The following is a 20,343-nucleotide window of genomic DNA, read 5'->3' on the forward strand; positions in this document are numbered from 1 at the left end:
AAGACATCATGAAATCAACTATTATTTTTGAAACTCTACAATGTAAGATAGTATTTGGAGTGACAAAGATGTAAAAGAGTCATTGATATCTAAGAGTTCATAATCTAGAATTTAAACATTAAAAGATTTGGATGTCCACTAAAATTTTAAGGATATCAGAAATATATGGAGGTGTACATTTATAATATTTGAAAGGTTAAAGTTTTATGCAAAAGTCTCATGTTGATTAGATATGGACTTTCAGCTTGTCATTAAATCCTTGATTAGATTCATATATGTGAGACAATAACTTCTACTTGCATGTACAAAAAATAAGGTCATCTGTGAGGTACAGGTAAATGCTTCAGCCATGTACTTTTTATGCTTTTAGTGATAATCTTATTAGAACCATTAACAGCAAACTTTTATTTAGACCTATATATAAGAGACGATAATTAAGTGCAGGTTCTATTTTCCTGTCTTTAGCTTAAAACAGGATCATATACTTTGGTTCTTTCCATTGGGTACAATGTATTTAGCTAAAAACCAAAACAAAGCAAAAACCTCCTTTATCAAAGACCACAGCAAAGTTACTTCACATTATTCAGGTACAAATATCCCTTTTTCCTCAGTTGAGAAGCTTACCTCTATGTCTGTGAAGAATTATATGTTTCTTCTGTTTCTTTTATAAAGGCTTTGTTTAACCTTGACTGTATGACACTTTCAGGCTTTTCTGACCTTCCTTACTCATGTGTATAATGCTGTTACTTATCGATTGTGAACTCTGTGAAAGACATAACCACATCTTTATATTGTCAAAAGAGTGTGGTACAATACCTTAAATTCCATTACCAATTGAAATCTATTTGTCTAAATGTTAGGAGGTAATACTTGTTTCGACGCATTTAAAAAAGGATTCTCTCATGACCATTCTTCTAGGTATGTGGAAAGAGAAATAACAACTGTCATACAACTGAACTTGCACGTGACAGTACAAACCTGTGGTCTATACACTCCTTTGGCCCCAGGGACAGACAAGAAAGGTGAGGTTATTAACCTACTTTTGCCTTTCCGCCAATCCCTCAAAGTGGTTTTTTCAAAGACCCTGCCTTTCTCTGCAGGCTCCTTTGCATTACACCCTTAGTCTCAGCAAATGGCTTGGCTTTCTACTTCATAAATAAAAAAAGTCACTGGACATGAGTGCTTTGATCTTTCCCCTTCTTCTAAGACAAATATATTTCCTTCCAAATCCAGCTTTAATCTTTCTCATCTCTATCTGTGGAAAAAGATCCCTTCTTCTGTCAAAGTCAGTCCTCCACCTTCTATCCTCTCTGAGATCTTCCTTCCATAGTTATCTCTTCTTCCCAATATCTTCAAATCTCTTCTCCTCCATTCATAAATGTGGTCATGCTCCATCCTAAAACATAAAATTGTTCCTAGGTTAGGCTTCTCTCTACAATTTACCACTCCTGCTTCCACAAAAAGTAGCCTAAACCAGGGATCAACAAACTTTGTCTTAAAATGTAGATAGTAAATATTGTAGCCTTTGCAGCCCATAGGGCTGCACCGACTCTACTCCACAGTTGTAGCATGACCCTTTTTCCTGTCTTCTCTTCTTGTTCTCCACTGCTACCCAAGGCCAACTATTTATTTTCTCTACCTTGACTATTGCAATAATCTCCCTCACTCCTTTATCTCTCTACAGAGGTTTCTCAGCATTCAATATCTCCCTCCTCAGTTTTCACTTTTTAAAATTGCCAGTGATACTTTTGCCAACTGTAAACATTATATAAATCCATGCTTGGAATTAGTTAGTGGATTATCTTTGAAGATAAAATACTGACTCGACTGGGAAGAGGAGTTATGCTTCCTGATCTTATCCCTGCTTGTTTATTCTACCTCCTCTCCAGACATCCTAGATTTCTTACCACTCTCCAAAAGTTTTTTTAAAATTACTTCTGTATGTGTTCTTACTTCTATATGTCTATAACTGTGCTGTTTCTTTCTTTTTGCAATGCCCTTGACTACCGTCTATTCATCTTTCAATTCTCTACGCAGGGATATGGAAACCCTTAGCTTTCTGTGTTAAGATGTTCCCTTAGGACCTGGACATCACTGATTATCTTGTATTACACTGCTTCTGGTACCATGTATTGAATATATGAGCTCAAAGATATACAGCAATGCTGATATAAACCATGCCTTGTTGGATTATGTTTACCATCACATGACCCCAACCCTTTCTCAATGTTGTGAGTCATCTGGATTTGCTAGCAGCTGCCTCAGCTCCTGCCCCATTTTCTAACCCCAGGAGAATCAATAGTTTTCTCTTTCATGGCCTGCAGGAGCCACAGGGAACTGAGCAGTGGGAATCTTCTTACCTCCCACTCTAAACCTCTTCCCTTCTTCACAAGGCCTGCTCCAGCAAGACCACTACTTTGAGAAACACTCAGTCAAAAAATAATCAGCATGCCAAGTACTTCCAAGAACTCCCTCTCCATGTAGTTCAACGGTGACTGTAGAGAGGATCTTTGGGTTTCTTCAGCTCAGCCAGAATCTAGACCAAGATGAGATGCTAATATCTCTTTCTAGTTGCTACTTCCAGTTCTAGCTGGCAACTCTTTTGGGAGTCTCTTCCTAGTAATGTAGCCTGAGATCTAGTTTTTAATTCAGAGACAGCAAAAAAGTCCCCAGTTCATATTCTAATACAATTTAAAAATCATCTTTAGGTCAGTTCTGCACCTACAGCCCTGACTCTGTCCTTAACCCTGGACCTATTATAACAGATATTAGGCATCTTCACTTGAATTGCCCACAGTCACCCAATTCCCAATACATCTACTAGATCTATACAGCTCATCAAGCCAGAAATCTGGGTATCATCTTCAAGTTTTTCCTCTTTTTCATCTATCACTATCATTCTCCCCAATCAATCACTGAGCTCTGTCCTCCAGCTCTTAAACATATCTCAACTCTATCCACTTTAGTCCATTTGCACTGCCAAAACTCTAATTCAAACAATAATTTTTCCCCTGGATTATTGTAATTGCCCACCAGCTCGTCTCTCTGGTGATGATTTTCTACCTCTTTAATCCGTTCTCCATACCATAGACAGAATAATCTTTCTCAAAAGCACATTAGCCTGTGCCATTCTCCTTCAACTTCTAAGTATATCTTATTGGGACCATTCTAATTTAGCCTTGCTTATCTCTCAACCTCATTCCCTTATCTTTATTCTACTTTCTGCCCTTATATTCATCCCCTCAGAACAAGGGTTTTACCACCACCCGTAGACTTTTAGGTTCCACTTCCCTGACTGCTTTGTGTCAGTGTCTTTGCATAACCCATTTATTCTGCTTGGAATATTCCCTCTTCTTTTCCCCTGAACCATCTCCTCTCCCTAAATGATCACATCCTATTCTTCCTTTTAGTTTTAGGTTATGTATCTCTTTCATAAGCTTTCCTCAAACTACCAAGACTGTTAAGTACACTTCTTATGTGTTCTCATATCACTCTTTACTCTCTCTTGTCACCTACATTGTAAACATCTGCTTGTTTGTCTGTATACCTCTATGGGCATTAAGTTCCATGATGACAAAACCTATGACTTGTTCTTAATTATATAGCCAGGACTTAATACATAGTAACCGATTAACATATCTATAAGATAAATAAATAAATGAATGAATACTTACAGTTTTGATGATAAGAAATCAGAAAGGGGCCGGCCCGGTGGTGCAGCAGTTAAGTTTGCACGTTCTGCTTCGGCGGCCCGGGGTTTGCTTGTTCGGATCCCGGGTGCGGATATGGCACTGCTTGGCAAGCCGTGCTGTGGTAGGTGTCCACGTATAAAGTAGAGGAAGATGGGCATGGATGTTAGCTCAGGGCCAGTCTTCCTCAGCAAAAAGAGAGGATTGGCAGATGTTAGCTCAGGGCTAATCTTCCTCAAATACAAACAAAAAAATAAATAAATAATTTGAAAAAAAAGAAATCAAAAAGGGATATGAGAGATAATAGAATATTATAAACATTTCAAGAAGAAGCTGTCTTCAAATTCCTTTTTATTCTACTTGATCGAATAAAAAAAGATCATGTAGATTGAATTAATAAACATGAACTATTTAGTGACTATGGAACTCTGTATAGAATTTATAAATACATCTCATGCCTTTTGTAGATCAAAATGTATTGTTTAATAACACAGCCCTTTTCATTTAAAAAATCTTATACATTGTTTTGAGAACCATCTTAATTATCTTCTCAGTTTTCCTTATGAATTTCTCAATAGTTATTTGAATTTTTCTATGAACTGTTAAATAGAGGTATCTGGGCAGCTTAAAAACATAGAGGAATCTTCCTAGAATGGAAAGAAGGTATGAAAAGGAAATGGAAAAGATTCACAAAGAAGTGGAAAATTCAGAATTTGTGTCAGAGTATGACTCAGTGGAAAGGCTTAATGCCAAAACCAAAAAAATGATATTGACATAATTTTCTATTTTGCAGTACAATTATTTGAACATCACCAGAGTATATAAGAGAAAATTAGAAATACAGTAGTGTAGACTCTTCATTTTTGAGTAATTTTAAGATGAGAACAAAGCAGATACGTGTATTGATATAAATGTATTTAAATACCAGAGAAATCAATTAAATGCTGCTTAATTTGTTAAAATTTATTAATAAAGTTAATCCTAGAAACTACCATATCGATGTTTCTGAAATTTTTTCTGCCAGCAAATGTGCAAGGATAAAAGGCAGGTATACATTCCCTCTGCTACACATGAACTTAAATATATACATATTATATACTCATATGAAAAGCTTTTACTGTTCAGTTTCAAGGAACATGCTGCTCACTTTTTTTCCTACTTGGAAAATATTTATAATAAATCTTCCTTTCTTTTTACAGTCTTGAAATATTTGAAAACAAGCATTCCATCTTGCTTTCCTACCCAGGTCTTCCTTTCAGTTTTCAACTCATTTTCCCCTAATCCTTGACAGCAACAGTGCTAAATGAGAGTGCATTACAAATAAGTCAATAAAACACACATACACAGGATAGAAGAGTGTTTGTCATCTATATGCATGATTAGCTGATTAAAAAAGTTGCCAGTCACTGGTTAGGACTCTAAAATAGAAGCAAAGAATTCGCTGATAGAGAAAGGCATTCAGAAGATCCGTATTTTCTCACCGTATCAATTAATGTTTTAGGATGAAATGGCAATGAGAATGCTAGAAGGGAGAAAATGTAGTCTAGGGTGACAGGATAATCAATATGCTGTACATCAGGAAGTCGGCTTCAGAGACTGGCTTTCATAATGCTGAGGAAGGAGTATATAATTATAGTCATCTGAGCATCCAAAAATACCAAACCCATGACAACAGGCACATATGATGTCTACCCAGGTACCCAAGGAATTATTAGACAGGAGAAAATAGTACTGATTTACTAAGTTTAATCCTTTATTAACTATCTGTTAGAGAATATTTCATTGATTAGAATGGTATCATGCAGATTTACATAATTCCTTTTTAGAAGTCATAGAGGAGTTCTCATGTTTCATACACCTGTAATATAGAAAGGTACGATAGCATGAGAAGATTGGAGGAAGGATTGCATAGAGAGGCTTCAGAGGAAGACAAAAATGGCACTCTGGCAAGCAAAGGGAAAACACTGAAACAGATAGTAAAGATAAAAATAGGAAAACAGACATGAACAATGAATTCACATAAGAGAAAGTCTTTGACTGAGATTAAGGGGTAAGGATACTTCTCACTAGCACATAACTGAAGTTTCAGAATAACCTAAGGAGCCAAGCACATGGCTGAAGATGTGATATAAATGATCCTCCATGCACACAACCAAATCCTAGAAAGGTAATCCAGATGGCCAAATCTTTCATTCTCCAGTGAAAATAAATGAATTCCATGTATTTGGATGTAGATGGAAAGTTAGCAAAGACTTTCTGTTAATTAATTTTGCATTCAGATTATGTTTTGATCAAAGGAGGGTTTGTCCACACTTTAGGAATTAGCCAATACACTGGGAGAAAGAGAATAGCCTAGGAAACTTCTTATCTGAGGGATATCTGTAAATACCTCTGTTGATTATGGAAGACAGCTTATTTCTCAAAACAACATGATTTGTAAGAATCACAAATCCAGGAATTTCTAGTTAGCTTTAGAAAATCTATTATGACTTGAGTGAACCTTCAGATGAGTTCTTTGTGTATATGTTACCTCCTGGGAAGGAGCCAGACTCCGCGCTCCCATGCTCCCATACTACACAGGGCCTGTATTAATCTCTGCAGTGATTAAATTGAATACCCCACTTACTAGAATTGAGCAGAAGCAGGTACTGCACATCTTTCTCCCTGGAGAGAGGAGTTGATGGAGATTACAACAGAGAGTTCTCCAAAAATAACCAACTCACAGTATCTCCTCTTTCAGCTTGCACTTGAACTGGCTGAGGGATACCCCAGCTGTAGAGTTAGTTTTTGCTATTTCTTTGGTAAATTCTGAAGTTTGGTCAAACACCAAGCTTTGATAAGCATCATATCTTACATATTGGATGAAATTTCAGTAATAATTTGCTATAAAACAGTTTGGCTAGGTATAGAATTACTGGATTTGAAATAATAATCCTTGAGAATTATTAATATCCTTTAGTATATCCTTAAGAATTAATAATTCTTGAGAAATTTGAAGCAATTGTTTTCTTTCCTTTTATCTAACTTCCAATCTTGCAATTAGGCCCTTGCCACATTCCTAGGTCAGTATGATGGCTATTTCTTTCTTTATCTTTCTTTACAATTCTCATCCTTTTAGCTGTTAAACTCATCTCAATTGTAGTTCTTTAAACTAAATATTGTGCTCCTTGGTCTGGATTATGTTTTCCTTCATGACTTTCAGTTCTGGGAAATTTAATTATTCAATTTTATTTGTCATTTTTCCCTTACATTTATTTTTATTCTTGGAAAGACTATTTATTCAATATTAAGACTGAAAGATCAATGATCTAATTTTCTTTTCTATTTTCTATCTCCTTGTCTTTTGTTCTAATTTTTAGAATATTTCTTCAAACTTACCTTTCCACCTTCCAAGCTTTGAAAGCTTGTTCTCATGTTCTTTTTTTTTTTTAATTTCAATGTACTTTCTTGTCCTTTGAATATTCTTCTTTTTCATTTTTAATGGATTCACATTATTTTTCTTTCTCTATGGATAAGTTCTTTGACTTTTTTCTATTCTCTTCATTTTCTCTGTTTCATAAAAAATGTATTTTGTTTTTGTTGATTAGTTCTGAGGAGTGTTTTTCCCATTAAAGGTTTTTCTCCACTGTCTGATGATCATTGGCTGTTTGTTCATATTTGACAGTGAGACACTCAAAAATTTGTTTGGAAATCCCATCCATTGGTGGAGTTCATGTTAGTGTTCTGCCCTATGGCTTGATTGGCCTTTTTTTGGAGAAAATTCAAATCTTGGTATCTAAAATCTCCAAAATTCTGCCAGTGGGCCAGAATGGAATATGTCTAACTTTAATTATCTAGGAGTCAAGATGATAAAAAGTGCTAAGAATCTTACTACATGGGAATATAGATTTTTCACTTAATAGCCCTCTTTTTGGCCCTCTTTCCTAACTTCCCTTGTACCTGATGTCTCTAATTCTTGGGCATCTTCTGGACACTATCTTCATACAGTAATCCTCTCATATCAGGCCTGACTGTGCTAAGGTAGAAGAGGGGATCTGGTCAACTTTTACTACACATTTGAAGATTTTCAACCAATCCTTTTCTTATCCACATTCCATACCCCTGCCTTGTTCTACACATAATTTCTGAACGTCCTTGGGTTCTTCAGCCCAAAGTGTCTTGCTTCCCATGAACTTCTTGCTGTGCAACATAGAAAGTTTCAACTTTTTATGAACTGCTAAATTGGTTACTACTCTTTCATTTGCTTCGCAACATTTGTCATTGTCTTTCATTATCTGTTATCATCTTTCCTATTCTCCTTGTCTGTGAATGTAGGATTAGGGCCAACCCTAGTGACCTCATTTTACTTTAATTACCTCTTTAAAAAATCCTATCTCCAAATATAATCATATTCTGAGGGACTGGAGTCTAGGACTTCAATATATGAATTTTGGGGGACACAATTCACCCTGTAACACCATCTATGGTGGAATTAAGAATGATCCAAAAACTGAAGGCAAGAGAATCTTACCAGAATGTGTAAGACTTTTGGCAGCAGTATAGTACCACAGAAAGCAAATAGGAAGGTCAAGACAGTCAGGTTGGACAGAGCCTCAGAAGAATATGATCCAGGGGGATAGACTGTATATGAGTAATCTTATGCATGTATAAAGCACACCACTAAATGTTTTTGAAAACAAAAATAGTGAAACAAGAGAGATCTGAGTGCAAATAACCAAGGACCAATCCCATAGGCAAAAATATAGTATTACAGTAGCAATACAAGTGAGTAGAGAATGCCCAAAAGGACTCATTTACAGATTTATAAAACAGTGATCACTATCAATACTGGAGAACAAGGTCAGAGAAGGAGAAAGACTGACTTGATTTTGTCATGGAAGATTTGTTATATAGCTGTTTACATTTTCAACAACCAACACAACTCAGTCTAGAAGAGGATTTTTTAGTGACTATAAAGTTTAGAAGGGCATGGTGGAATGTTATATTAGTTATCCTAAGTAGTGATGTCATAAAACACTCTGTAATTATGTTAACCTTGCAGTGGTGGCTCTCTAAATAGATTTAGGTTAAGAGGTAACATATTGAATCTTCTTAAGTGTACTATGCCACCATAGTCCTAACTTTTGTCAGAATATTTTTTCTCTCTTGGCTTCTCTCCAATTGATGAATCATATCATTGTTTATCCCGGGAAAACAAAGGTTCCAAGTCTGTAGTAAGTCATAATCTATTTCTATTGCAGCATCAGCTGCATATGCCTTCCACTCATTAAAATGGTGCTTAGCCACTGCAGTCTAAACTGTAATTATATTATTTTATTTTTCTAAAATAAGGACTAACAACGCAAAATACACAGCTTTTCCTTGCTACCATCTACAATATCTTACCTCATGTTAGAAAAAAATTATGAAAGACTTGTTAAAATGGACTAAAGAACCTAATGGCACTGAGACACTTCTGTGACTATCAGAGTTGACAGGAAAATGTATTGAAGGCTGCCAAAAATCAGAGTTACAATTACTGATGAAGATTTTGATGATCCGGCTACGGGTAACCTGTGAAACTGCACAAGGTGTTTTAGGAAACCTAATCCTGGCCCTTCCATTAATCAGAAGAATACCTAAGTCTAAATATCGACTCATGATTTGGTTCCTCTCTTGTAGGATCTCAGGAGAATGGCACTATAAAGCAAGAAAGCCAAATTCACAAAATCTAGGGCTTGGAGTAAACATGAATGAGAATAAAATTCTTTCTGAGTATTAAAGATCAATACTTGTGTTAAAAATGAAATATCTGTCTCCTATATAAGCAAAATGTCTAGTCTTAGATTTAGTTTTTTTACACATTTGTCATTATTTACACTTTCAAGTGTATATATGCTCTGAAATCCTAGTCATTTAATTTAAATTTGGAAACTAATTCTTATCAATATTAAATCAACTTTGTTTATATTTTTTCATGTATATGTTGTGCATGTTTGTAACTTTAAACTATACAAATATTTCTATTATGCACCCTCAAATAATATTCCAAATGAGTATATATTTGAAGAGTTTAAGATTTTCTGTCCACATGAAACTACATATAAATATTCAATAAATTGTAAACACTTCCTAAAATTTGTATTAAATGGGAAGTCATGATATAATGAGTTAAACAGTAGATTTCAGTAGCTGCATATACCTTTCATTCAAAACTTAAAGTGATATTGAAGGATTACGGTTTCTTTTATTTTTTTATACATTTTTTACTCAAGAACATTACAGTTTCCCTTGCTTACTGAATATTCATTGATATTTGTGGAATAGGAAATATAACTTGCCATGCACTGTCAATCAAAATCTGTTAGATATATATTATTGCTATAAAGCTCCTATTGATAGTGGACAAAGTACTATATGTGGATAGATACTGTTTCATCAAAAAGTGAATAAAAGCAAGACATTTAAAAGGAGAATCTGAATTCAAAATTGCTTCAGGCTGCTAGAAGAGCCTGAGAAAATTCACCTGGAAAGCACTCTTAAACTAGAAGCACAGTTTCTACAGCTAAAGGACAGAGAGGCACTTCACCTTGCCCATTCTCAAATACAGAGCAATATTATAAAATTTGTCTTCTGTAGTCTTTATGCTATGACTCTTCCTTCATGACAATATTTTGGCAGTTACAAAACAATGATTTCAAAAGATTTAGCAGGCAGACAGCTCACTAAAATTCCTGAAGTCTGGGCTCTCCCCCAAACATGTAGAAATGAAATCGATAGGGTGTTGGGAAGGAGGGGAGGGAGAGGCAGCAAGCTTCAATATATTCAACTAGAGGGCTCTGAAGCACGCCAGAGTTTGAGACTCGTTGCTCAGACTCTCGGGTCTTTACTCTTTTTTGTTTACCATCCCTGATATCCAGGGATCCCCCTAAGGTCCCTGATCACTCACTGCTTTCCAGAGTGCTGTTACTTGGCCTCCTGTGCAATTGATATTTAGTCATTGTATCTCATCCCTGACATTCAGCCTCATGGTTTCCTCAAATCAACAATTACCTAATCCTCTAAACTCCTAAACTAGAAGATCTTTTGTAGGTCTGGCTCGCTTCCCAGTGTCTTAAAAGAATAATTTTCCGCCATGAAATAATCCAATGTAGTGATTAATTGGTGGGTAATTCAGACTAGAAGGGATAGGAAAAGAATTTTATTTTAAGCCATCAGATAATGCATGGTAAGTCTCTCAGGATAGCCTCGTCCATTTCGAGTTCTATCAGCACAAAAGCTCCCATTTATTCAGCCTATTTTATCTCCATCTTATTTCAGACAACCCTGAATCTCTCTTAGGTTTAAAGAACTGCCCTCAAAGAAAAATATGAATTCCTCAGCAGGAATTTATAGAATGTAATAGGTTTTATAAAATGAAAGTAATTAGTCACCTACCTCATGAACTTTTAGATGTTAAAGTGAGTTAATGTAAACTCAGCACCTAGACTTTCTCATATTTTATGTATTAAACATGTTCTTTTTTTTTTTTTTTGAGGAAGATTAGCCCTGAGCTAACATCTGCTGCCAATCTTCCTCTTTTTGCTGAGGAAGACTAGCCCTGAGCTAACATCTGTGCCCATCTTCCTCCACTTTATAGGTGGTACGCCTACCACAGCATGGCTTGCCAAGTGGTGCCATGTCCACACCCGGGATCCAAACTGGTGAACCCAGGGCTGTTGAAGCGGAACATGGAACTTAACTGCTGCACCACCAGGCCGGCCCCTAACCAGGTTCTTTAATGTAGAAATTTTCTGAGATTTTTAATAGGCTAATGTGCATTGTGATGAAGTGGGACATAAGGTAGGCATCATTTTCCAAATATATCTGAGCAGATTGCAGAATTTGGACCCCTTATTTGGAGAAACACACTCTAGAAAAGGTCCTGTGTGAACCTTCTATCCTGCATACATGTTACCTGCGCAAGATAGTCCACAAAACATCGCTCTGTGAAATAAAAGCTAAACTAATCAACTTAAGGTGAAGGAGAAATACCGTTTGCTTTTATCGCTTATCTCCATTTCATTTATCACCAGTGGAGATTCCAAACCTTAACTGTTATAATGTAAATGGTACGTCAAATAGCATTTAGACAAGGGAAGTTTGGAGAATATAGGTTTCAATATTTATTGACCATTGTGTTCCAGTGTTAAATCTGTGAAACAAAAAGGATCCTTTTGCCCTATCACTGTCTAATGAAAAATCCCTGATGCTAGTTCAAATTATTCTAGGCTGATTCTCATTTAACAATAATCTGGTGTCTGTCAGTTCAGTTTATCTGGAATGCTATGCAGTAAGTCTTGGTTCAGTTTATCAAACCTCTGATCTTCTTCTACAGGTCACATGGTGGGAATGTATTTTCCTTCCTTCTTGAAGTTAGGTCTGGCCATATGACTTGTCCTGGCAAATGATATGTGAGCAGAAGTTATGTGTCACTTCTGGACCAGAACTTCAAGAAATGATAAGTCAATTACCATGTCCCTTCCTTCTGCCATCGACTAGCAACTTTGCAATAGTGCTGGCTCTGCAGGTCTGTTTCTCTGAATATAGATGACAAATACAATTTTATTGGTTAAGTCACTGAAATTTTAGGGTACCTTTTACCATGGTATACCTGAGCCTATTCTGACTGATACATTTTGATATTGGAAAGATGTTCATAAAAGTTGCCAAAATTTGTCTTGTCCTACCATCGCATTGTTCGTCTTTCCATTAGGTGAACTGATAAAATCAGCTTTCTGAACTTCCATGCTAAGAACTAGACTCTGAAATTAGTTAAAATTCCAGTAAGTTACAGAAATCTGAGCAGCCACACATCAGGTTCTCCTGGTTAATTATTATCCTAGTCAGTTAATGTTTTCCAATGTTAGAATATTATACATATAGTCATTTTTGAATTATACATTCATTCAACATATATTTATTACGCATTGTGTACTAGTCTTTGTAATGGGAGCTGCTCTATAGTGCTGAATGATCTAAAAAAGTAGTTTTCAAGCATTTTGTTGTCGAGACCCTTTCCATTCTTAGAAATAATTGAACATCCCAAAGAGCTTTAGATGTGAGTTGTTGCCACAAATACATACTGCAGTCAAAATTAAAACAGAACATTAATTAATATTTCATTTTGAGATAATTGTAGTTTCACATGCAGTTGTAAGGCGCAATACAGAAGGATCTGTGTACCCTTTCCCTAGTTTTCTTTAACAGTAACAACTTGGAAAACTGTAACACAATATTACACCCAGAATTTGGACGTTAGTACAGTCAAGATACAGAACATTTCTATCAGCACAAGGATCACTCATGTGGCCCTTTTATGGCCACACCCACTTCCCACCCACTCCCACATCCACCTTAATACCTGGAAATCGCTAATCTGTTCTCTATTTCTGTAAATTTGACATTTCAAGAATGTTATATAAATGGAATTTGCAGCATGCAATCTTTGGGGATTGGCTTTTTTTATTCAGCATAATTCTCTGAAGATTCATTCAGCTTGTGGTATGTATCAAGAGCTCTTTCTTGTTATTTATTTGTTTTATTGCTCAGTTTATACGGATGTGCCACAGTTTATTTAACCATTCACCCACTGGAAAACATCTGCGTTTGTTCCAGTATTGGTCTATTGTGAATAAAGCTGCTATAGACATTTATATATAGATTTTCGTGTGAACATAAGTTTTCACTTCTCTGAAATAAATGCCCAGGAGTGCAATTGCTGGGTCATATGGTAATTGCATATTTAGCTTTTTAACTTTTTAAGAAACTGCTACACTGTTTTCCAGAATGGCTGAACAATTTTACGTTCCCACTAGCATGTGTGAGTGATCCAGTTTCTCTGCATCTTCTCTCACATTTGAAATTGCCATTATTTTCTATTTTAGTCGTTCTGATAGGTGAGTAGTGATATCTCGTGTTTTTAATTCTCATTTTCTACTGGCTGATGATGTGAATATGTTTTTACGTGTTTATTTGCAATCTGAATCTCATCTTCAGTGAAATATCTTTTTTCCATTTTCTAATCAGATTATTTGTATTTATTACTGTTGAGGGTTGAGCTCTTCATATGTTATAGATACAACTCTCCGTCAGACATGCAGTTTGAAATGTTTTCTCCCAGTCAGTAGCTTGTCTGGTCTTCCTATTAATGAGGTCATTTGCAGAGCAAAAGTTGTTAATTTTGATGAGGTTGAATTTATCATTTTTTTCTTCTATCAGTTGTGCTTTTGGCTTTTTTTTTAACCTCCCTATCGGGCCCTGAGATTTTCTCCTAGGTCTTTTACTAATTGTTGTGTAATTTTATGTTTCACATTTAAACCCAGGACCCATTTGAGGTATTTTTTGCATGAGAGGGGAGATTTAGGCTGATGTTCATGTTTTGATCTCTAGTCATCTAGCTGCTCCAGGATCGTTTGTTGGAAAGGCTACCTTTCCTCCACTGAATCGCTTTTGCAACTTTGTAAAAAATTAGTCCGATATTTGTGTGGCTCTCTTCCTGGGTCCTCTATTCCGTTCCACTGATTTGTGTGTCTGTCCCTCTACCAATAAAACACAGTCTTACATCCCTCCACCAATATGTCTCATTTTATTATTTTTCAAAATTGTTTTAGCTATTTTAGTTCCTTAGACTTTCCATATAAATTTTCAAATAATCTTGTCTATGTTTACAAAACAAACTTGCTTGGATTTTGATAGGAATTGTGTTAAGCCTGTATATCCTTTTGAGTAGAATTGACATTGTTACTATGTTGTCTTCCAATCCATGGATGCAGTATGTCTCTCCACTTATTTAGATCTTCTGTGATTTCTTTCATACATGCTTTATAATTTTTAACATGCAAGTCCTATGGATGTTTTGTTAGATTTACACCTAAGTTTTTCACTCTTTTGAGTGATTATAATAGGTATTATGTATTTTTTAAATATTGATTCCCCTGTGTTTGTTATTAAGATATAGAAATACAACCAACTTTTGTATGTTTATCTTGTATCTTATGACCTTGATGATCTCACTTATTAATTCTTCAAGTTCTTTTCTAAATTCCTTGGGATTTCTATATCAACAATTATGTCATAGAGTCAGTTTATTTCTTCCTTTTTTTTACCTGTATACATTTTCTTTCCCTTTCTTGCCTTATTGTACTAGCTCAACCTTCCAGCACTGTGTTGAATAAGTGTGGTGACAGAGGACCTCATTGCCTTACTCCTGATTATGGAAGGAAAACATTCAGTCTTTCACCATTAAGTATAATGTTAGCTGTAGGGTTTTTTTGGAGTGCTCTTTTTTGTTTATCACACTTTATTCTATGTTTTCTGAGAGGGTCAATTGAAATGATATGATATGATATGATATGATATGATATTGATGTGATCTTTCTTACTTAATGTTTAACCTACTATATGCTGTATTACATTAATTGATTTTCTAATATTGAACCATCTTTGCATCCTTGGAATATATTCCCCTTGGTCATGGTGTATAATTCTTTTTTGTATATTGCTGAATTATATTTGCAAATATTTAGTTATGAATTTTTTCCCCAAGTAACACACTGAAGACCAGATTTCTTTTTCTTTTTTTCTTTTTTAAAGATTTTATTTTTTTTCCTTTTTCTCCCCAAAGCCCTCGGGCACATAGATGTATATTCTTCGTTGTGGGTCCTTCTAGTTGTGGCATGTGGGATGCTGCCTCAGCGTGGTTTGATGAGCAGTGCCATGTCCACGCCCAGGATTCGAACCAATGAAATACTGGGCCGCTTGCAGTGGAGCACGTGAACTTAACCACTTGGCCACGGGGCCAGCCCTTTTTTTTTTTTTAAAGATTGGCACCTGAGCTAACAACTGTGGCCAATCTTTTTTTTTTTCTGCTTTATCTCCCTAAATCCCCCCTGGTATATTGTCGTATATCTTAGTTGCAGGTGCTTCTAGTTGTGTCAAGAATTTTTTATCTATACTTTTAAGTGATATTGGTCACTAGTTTGCTTTTTTTGCTTTTGTACTCCATTTGTCTGATTTTGGTGTTAGACTAATAGTGGCTTCATAAAATAAATTTAGAAATGTTCTTCCTCTTCTGTTTTTAGCAAAAGATTGTGTAGAATAAATGTTGATTCCTCTTTAAATGTTTTGTAGAATTCTCCAGGCAAACCATCTGAGCTTGAAAATTTCTCTTTGGGAAATTTTTAATTATTAACTCAATTTCCCTAGTCATTAAAGGTCAATCAAAAATTATTTATTTTATATTGGGTGAGTTGTAGTATTTTGTGTTTTTTGAGGAATTGGTCAATTTCACCTTAGTTTTCTAATTTATGTGTGTAGAGTGGTTTTTTTTGGTAGTATTCTCTTATCCTTATGATGTCTGCAAGGTTTGTAGTTATATCCTTTGTTTTATTGCTGATGCTGCTAATTTGTATCTTTTCTATTCTGCCTTGTCAATCTTGCTAGACATTTGTCAGTTTTATTGAGTTTTTTATTGAATAACCAGCTATTTGTTTCACTGATTTTTTATATTGTTTGTCTATTTTCAATTTCACTGATTTTTCCTTTTATTATTCTTTCTACTTTCTTTGGGTTTACATTGTTCTTTTTTGTCTAGGATCTTGAAGTGGGAAATTAGATTACTGATGTGAGATTTTTCATCTTTTATAATGCATGGAATTAGTACTTCAAGTTTCTCTCTCAGCACTGGTTAGCTGTGATACTACTCCCAAACTTGACAACTAGTAGGTTTTTAATGGTAGTCACAATGTGAAATCTGATACCAGGTAAATGAACTGTTTTTACTGTTACATTAAAATTCATTGATCTAGCATTCTGAATGGTTATTTTTTCCATGCATAATTTTGTATAATTTTGCATTGGTCATTTGTAAAACATTGTTTTACTGAGTTATGCAGATCCACATACTAACACATTTCTTTATATACTATCAATATTACATTCATTAATATTACTAATAATCATGTTATAGTACCTTTAATAATTGAAAAGCTATCAAGCTACCAGTGATAGGTAGAAGATTTTAAAATTCTAATTTTTACTTGAAAGGTCAAATAGTATCACTGGCAACAAAAGCTCTCATGTGTTTTCTTTGAAGTCATAGGCTTACTTCATTCATTTTTGTAGAAAATGTCTCCCAAATATCCAAATCTGATTAACTATAATCTGTTTGATGGCTATTCTTTCAGGCAGAAATGGTGTTTCAGGGAAAAAGTGGCAAAAGTAGCCAGAAACTCAATCATACTGTATTTTTCCCTGAGAAAATCACCATATTTTAGTGGCTAGCAAAAGTGCTTCCTATGCACTTCATATTTTGACAACAGAATATTAAATAGATGGAATTTAATAATTTTCTTGCTATATCAAGGACATTATTAAGTGGAATTGGTGATTTTCCCCTGCCTATGTGAAGTGGTGAAGAATGTCATGATTGGTACTAGAGTTTCCCTTGACTCATACTAAGAAACCAGCAGCTTTAAACACGATTGCTTTGCCCCATTAAAGTAAGTGTCAACACAATGAAAAGGCAGATATCATCTAAATTATTAGCATAATAGTACTGACATTTTATATCCCATGAAAAGGTCTTGCTGATTCCTAGGATCCAAAAGTCACAATTTGAAAACTACTCATCTAAAGAAGTATGGTCCCCACATTTATGAAGCTTAGAGTCTTGAGACAGCAGGGGAAATAAAACATATACACAAAGAAATATGAAATAATTAATTGTGATAATGAATATGAAGGAAAACTGCAGCATATTAGAAACAGAGAGGACATGCATGATAGACGCAATAACAGAAAGGATGTACTTTATAACTGGAGTTAGCAAAACAAATAGTAAAATAATAATCACATTACTACTGAGCTGGGAAAGCATTTGACATCTCACCTGAAATTAAAAAGCTCAGTGTGACTGGAGAGTAAGCACTCAGCATATTTTGAGATGAGACTGGAATATAGGCATGCATGTGCCAGATCATTCAGGCTCTTGAAGACTGGCTAAGGTTTTGTAATTCAATACATGTTCAATGAGGATTCATTGAAGAGTTTTAACTGAAGAGATAAGATCCACTATGTAGACTATTTAGATGCCAGAGCTCTATTCATTATTGAAATTAACCAGAAAATAACTCCACCAACTAACACTATCCTATTCCACCTATTCCTGAACCAAGAAATAATTACAAATTTGTAGATCTTTTATGAATCAGGACCATGGATTTTCCTATGTGGTTGTACTTTTATTTTTTCTGAAGTTTCATCAAGGTATAATTTACATATCATGAAATTGTAGTGTAAATTTATAGAGTTGTGCAACTCTACAAAGCATCCAGTTTTACAAAATTTCCATTACTCTGAAATGTTCATTATTCACATTTGCAGTCAGTCTTCTCTCACAACCCCAACCCTATGCAATCACTGATCTATTTTTTTTTTCTCCTATAAGCTTATCATTGCTGCACATTTCATGTAAATGGAATTTGGTTTCTATCACATGATTATTAGGTTCATTCGGTTTGAAGCATGTATCAATGCTCCATTCCTTTTATTGCTGAATGGTATTCCTTTGTAAGTATATGCAATATTGTGTTCATTCATTCACAAGGTAATGGACAGAAATCTTTTCTAGTTTAGGGCTGTTACAAAATATATTGTTTTCTTACAGGTTTCCTTTGTCTTCTATCTTTTTTCCCCCCTCTCTTTTCTTCAGTTCAGATAATTTTTACTAATCTATTTTTAAGTTCACAGATCTCAAATCTGCTGTTTACATTTTATACTAAATATTTTATTTCATTTATTAAACTTTTCAACTGTAGATTTTACATATGCCTCTTTCTATGTTGATTGATTCATATGCTTTATTTTTTAAATCATTGCCATTGTACTTCCTTTTAATTCTTTAGACATAGTTATCTCGAGGTCTTTGAACATATTTATAATAGCAGATTTGTCATCTTTTTATGCTAAATTCAACCTGAGGATTGCCTCTAAGATAGTTTCTATTGATGACCTTTTTTTCTGTCTTTGGATTATAGTTTCTATTTTCTTTACTCATCTCGTAAATTTTGTGGGAAACATGACCTTTTAAATATTGTATTACAGCAACACTGGAGCGTGACTCTTTTCTCCTCAGAGGGATTTTTGTCTTTTTCCTGTTTGTTTGCTTCTTTTTCTTACTTTTTTACCTCCCCCCACCGCCGCATTCCTCCTCCCTGCCTGTTTTTTTTCTTTCTTTCTTCTTTTTTTAAATTCACTTGTGTATCTGGACTAAAGTTGTGACACCTGTATCCTCTGTGGTCACTATGGTGTGTGATGGCTTGTATTTCTCCTTTGTTAAAATTATTATTATTTTTTTAAAGCCTGAATTCTTAGGTTGCTTCTGTGCTGTATAGATAGTGAAGTGCCAGTGATTAATCTGAAGCTGTGCTAAACACCTGGAGCAAGTGAGGCTTCCATTGTTTTGGATGGATCTGAGTGTGGGTTCTTGAGCACATTCAAAGCTCAGGCAGTTTCAAGTCTTCTCCAGCTTTTACTTTAATGCTCCTATGCACGAGCACATTGGCAGCTTCTGGTAAGCCAGGCATGGACAGACTGCTTAGGCCTTTATTGTTCTTCTCTATTCACATGCATAGATGATAGCAAGGGATTTGTGGCCATCTTATCAAGTCCCTGTTTTACTTCCAGGATCTTCATGTTACATTTCTGGCTATTCCATTAGTCTGTTTCAACTGTAAGCACAAACCTCAGGTAAATGGAGCCAAGGACTTCCTCATTTGCTTACCACAAAGGCCCCTCACATTTTACTCACAAATATGCTCAGCATGGGTTTTTGTGTTTGCCTGTTTGTTTTTGCCTTTCACTCCAAGCAAGTGAATCTCTACAGCCGCAAAGCTGGTGGTTGTCATGGCCTGCCTCACAGGGCCAGAGCGACCTTGCTGAATGAACTGGGGAGGGAGAGCAGCTGCAAGCAAGAAAGCCACAGATTCTCACTGGAATTACCCAAAGTTCAACACTTTTTCCTGAATAAGGACACTTTAATTAGTTTTTTGACTTCACTTGATTTCTTGAGCCCTGAAATGTTTGTTTTTGAAAATTTTTCCAAGTTATATAGTGGTATTTTCTGACACTCACATTATTGGAAATCCTCATCTGTTGTACTTTTTTCCCCCAATTTTTTATTGTGGTAAAATAAACACTATAAAATTTACCATCTTAACCATTTTTCAGTTTGTAGCTCAGTGATAATAAACTCATTCATAATGCTGTGCTACTATCATACATTGTTTTTTGTAACTGGTTTATTTCACTTAATATAATGATTTTAGGGTTCATTATGTTGTAGCATATATCAGAGCTTCCTTTCTTTTTTACTTATTTATTTATTTATTTATTTTGGTGAGGAAGATTGGCAATGAGCTACTATCTATTGCCAATCTTCCTCTTTTTGCTTGAGGAAGATTGTCTCTGAGCTAACATCTGTGCCAGTCTCCCTCCATTTTGTTTGTGGAATGCTGCCACAGCATTCCTTGATGAGCAGTGTGTAGGTCTGTGCCCTGGATCTGAACCTGTGAACCGTACCAAAATGAAGTGCACAAACTTAACCACTATGCCACTGGGCTGGCCCCTTTCCATC

The sequence above is a fragment of the Equus asinus genome, chromosome 4 (genome assembly GCF_041296235.1).
Source record: "Equus asinus isolate D_3611 breed Donkey chromosome 4, EquAss-T2T_v2, whole genome shotgun sequence".
In the NCBI taxonomy this organism is placed as follows: domain Eukaryota; kingdom Metazoa; phylum Chordata; class Mammalia; order Perissodactyla; family Equidae; genus Equus; species Equus asinus.